At 34.2% G+C, this 4,497-nt stretch overlaps 1 long non-coding RNA gene across 1 annotated transcript; it reads left to right on the forward strand.

The window, feature by feature from the left end:
* Positions 1–1,495: 1,495 nt before the first annotated feature.
* On the forward strand, positions 1,496–2,646 carry LOC135086382 (uncharacterized). The gene is made up of 3 exons (XR_010260460.1): positions 1,496–1,788; positions 2,132–2,182; positions 2,327–2,646. It is a non-coding gene; the product is annotated as an uncharacterized LOC135086382 (long non-coding RNA).
* Positions 2,647–4,497: the final 1,851 nt, after the last annotated feature.

Here is a 4,497-nt window from a genome sequence, read left to right on the forward strand (position 1 = left end):
TTAAAGAAATTGAAAATCCACTGGCATACTTTTCCGGGAATATTGTAACTGTGTAAAATTTCTACTAAGGTTGGCAAATCCACATTATCAAAAGCACCACTAACATCAAGGAAAACACTTACTAAATAGCTATGTTCACAGAATGCGTCTTCTATATCACCGCTAAATTTTAAAAGGCTATCAAGTGTGCTTCTGCCCTTACGGAAGCCAAATTGATCTGTTGGCAGTATTAGTCTGGATTCTACATAAAATTCCAACCTGTTCTTCAACATATTTTCAAAGACCTTTCCTACGCATGATGAAAGAGATATTGGCCTATAAGATTCAGCCGAATTAGGGTCTTTATCAGGCTTTAAAATCGGCACTACAGCTATACTTTTCCAAGAAGTTGGGATGATATTGTTCATCCATAAATTATTAAATATAGATAGTAAGATTTGCTTAGCTCTTTTATGTAAGCGTTTTATTAAAATATAAGGAAAATCATCAAGCCCAGGTGTGGTATCTCTTCTACTATCTAAAGACAAAACAAATTCATCAAAGGTGAATGGTAAGTTCAGATGAGTATTTAATACATTAGACTCAAAGATATCATTTAATTTTGCAGTGTCATCTAGTGGTTTATCCGAGGTAACCTTTCCTAAAAAGTCAATTAACACATCATTTTCTATATTTTTAGTAGATGAACGTTTGTGATTAAACATTTTAATGAAATTCCAAATTTTGTTAATAGGTGTAGTGCGATCAAAGCCGGTGCAAAGATTTCTCCAACTGAGAGTCTTTTCCTCTTTAATTATCAATTTTTTGGCAGCATCTAGTTTTTTATATAACAAGTAATTATCCATTGAGGGATATCGTCGATACATACGAAGCGCGAATTTGCTTGCTTGTACTGCATCTGAACAACGCTCATTCCACCAAGGAACAGGTTTAAATGATTTGTGATTACTAGTTGAAACTTTGTGAACTGGAACAAACTCTAGTTTTAAATTGTTAAGTATCTCACAGAAACTATCGTAGGCATTACTAGGATCTATTTCTGAAGTTATAATATTAAACGCTTTTTCAGATTTACAATAATAACCTGCCCAATCGGCTTTACTATAAATAAATTTTTCCTGTCTATTTGGGTACTCATAAACATTAACGTCAATTAAGTTATTAACCTAATAACTGTTGGAAAATGATAACTGCCCAAGTTATCTTCGTAATATACTGACCATTCTGTTGATGAAAGTAAAGAAGGAGAAGCAAGTGCAATGTCAATAGCTGAGGCAGTTGTATTGGGCCGAGCTAGAGTAGTGACCTCGCCATTATTTAATATACATAAATTAAGCTCATCTAACATATCATATATTTGAATACCTCGAGGCTTATTATTTTGTGAACCAAATGCTGTGTGGTGAGCATTAAAATCACCAACGACTATTAGAGGAGAAGGTAATGAATGAACAATATCTTTTAATGTATTTATTGGGAATCGGCCTCTTCTAGGTGGACAATACGCCCCCATTAAATTTATAGAATTATTACGCGAAGTTTGGATACTAATGGCTAAATTCTGTATTTTATCATTACTGTTAGTGGAAATTACTGTACACTTAATAGAATTTTTACAAAGAATGGCAACACCACCATAACCCGTGTCACTGTCTCTACGAAATATTTGATAACCTCTAAATCTAATTCTGTCAGAAGATTTCAGCCAAGTTTCATTTAAAACACAAATATCAACATCTAAATTAACTAAAAGTTGTGATAAAATAGGAATTTTGGGTTTTAAACTCTGTATGTTGTGCTGTAAAATAGTTAACTTTCTATCCATTCTGATTGACATTTTTAATAAATAATTCTTTAATAGTTGATGAATTGACTGGTATTACATTATCTTTTTTACAAAAACTCATTAGGGTGTCGATAATGGCTTTGAGTATAAACTCATTGTTTATTATGTCACACAAAAGATCTTTATTTCCTTTAGTAATTTTCTTGTTTTGTGATTGGTTTTGTGGTGAAGGTTGAGAAACTGTTGCTTTAGCATAAGATTTGTTGAGTGCAGGAAAAAAAGAACCTAAAGTTTGTTTATTCATTATTCGTGACTTGTTTTCTAAAATTTTTTGTTGTTTTACAGGACAAATCTTAGCTACAGCAACGTGTTCTCCTTTGCAATTGATACACAAAGGTTTGTTGACATTTGTACAGTCTTTATATGAGTGCGACTCAGAGCAAATAGAGCAAACAACATTGCGCTTACAGAATTTAGTTTTGTGACCGAAGCCAAGACACTTGAAACATTGTAACACAGGTTTAATATATTCTTCCACAGGGAGTATGCATAGACCATAACTTACTTGCTCAGGTAGAACATTACCAGCAAAGGTGACTGAGACGGTCTGCAAAGGGACGACACCTTCAGGGGTCCTCTTGGTGAATCTTCTCACAGCCAAGATCTCCTGCGAACTGATCAATTTGTCAAAAAGATGCCGGTTGCTCAATTCAGTTGGAATGAATTTGATTACTCCTGTTCGCTCTGAGTTGGAGGCAGGAATGAATGCCTTGATTTCGTGAGATGATAGAAAGGCCGAATTAGACAGTAAAGAGTTGGCGTTTTTCGGGTTATCGAAATATACAGCATACCGCAATGCATTGATTCGTTTGATTTCCTTAACACCTTTGTTGTATCTACTGAATATTGTGTTTAAGTAAATAGGATCTTTATTTCCAAATTTAATGTCATCATGAATGCTCTGAATAAAAACTGGATATACTGTCCCTGGAGAGTTCTCGGGATAACTCCGGATGTGATTCTTTTTGAAGTATGGTGCATATTTTCTGTCATCATCATCATCAGAAAGTTCACCAGTTGATGTCTTGTTTAACTTTCTTTTTTACTGAGAATTAGCAGATCCACCACTATCAGAACCCATAGTTGCAGTTATAACTGAAATTCCCTTTAGATAAACTCAATAAACTCAAATTAAAAATCGCAGCGAAAAAAATTGAACCTCCCGCCTCGAAAGTTCGCGCCCTTTTTCCTGTCAAGAGGGAGGGTGTAGGGACCATAGATTAGAGAGTGATAGGATGTTTCGTTCGGAAATTTAATCAAATGATTTTGAAACGTCAAAGGACAAAAATGTGAATTTTAACCCGTGTAGCGCCCTTCTGTCAAATTTTGTTTTGTACGACTGAAAAATTAAGGTCCCTCGAAAGTAGGTAAAAGTGGAGCAGGCACAATTTACTTTTATCTTTATGAGATAAAAATAATAATTTTTTAGCGTTGTGAATGTCATCATCATGTTTTAAAAAAAAAACTTCTATTATGGATCGATCGAAAAGCGAAATTTTGGACAGCGTTTTTTTTTTCACAACTACTATTTTTTAAATTCATATTGATAGGTTACGACATAGCGATATTTTTCATAATTTCTATTTGAAAAAAATACCTATCGATACGGTTATTCTGATGAATATATGTCGTTAGATTTTCTTTAAAACCAATAGTTTGGTTGGAAAAAAATATTTTCCATTTTCGTTGTATGGAATGAAATGGCTTGTTGACTATAATCCTACACTATCAGCGCGCGCCTAAAGTTGCCCGTTCACAAGTTATGTGGTTCTGAAAAATGAAAAAAAAGTTAGTAAAAGTGACTTTTTTTGGAATATCTTTAAAGATTCAACGAAAATATAAAGATTCCATACGTTAACAATTTAAATTAACCTTAAATTACTGACAAATATTTAACTCATATTTTGGAACCTTGTAACTTCTGAACGGGCAACTTTGCAAAAAAATCAATATGTCCATAAATCGCTATTTCGATCCATAGTACGTCTTACTGATTAATTAATGTCATTATCCCCTCAAGGATCAATAAGACCGGCGGCGGCTGCGCTGTTCATTACTTACAGTCATATAGATGAACTAATTTAAACTGAACAGTGTCACCAAACACATTGACAGGGGGGCGCCACCATCATTTCAACTATATAGTTTCCAACGTGGCAAAAATCGGAACCAGCGATTCGGTATTGACGGTGGTGGCGCCCCCCTGTCACTGTCGCGGGTGGGACAGTTCGTTTTAATTTATGTATATTATGTTACTTACCAGTTATTAATAATAATTACCGACAGTCGAGGTAAAAGTAAGAAAGTAATCACATTAATTTATCACTTACAAATATCTTAAAAGAGAGCACCGGCTCGTGTACAGCGTGTACAGCACAGATATGGATTAGAGTAGATACAGCAAGTTGATCGTTAAAGCGTGCCATTCCGATATGTCCAAATGGACATACATGGTCGAGTGATGTTCATGTAATCCGATTACAACAATCGGGTTCGATGATTTTACGAGGACAGTAGTACGAACACGGTAGAAAGAAGAAATTATTTACGGATTGAGAATTGTAATTAACAGCACAAGTAACAAATAATTAATTAGAATAAAGTAGCATTGTTTTTAATACATATCCTGCGATGTACTCTTAAGAGTTAAA

Source organism: Ostrinia nubilalis, chromosome W (assembly GCF_963855985.1).
Source record: "Ostrinia nubilalis chromosome W, ilOstNubi1.1, whole genome shotgun sequence".
NCBI lineage: Eukaryota > Metazoa > Arthropoda > Insecta > Lepidoptera > Crambidae > Ostrinia > Ostrinia nubilalis.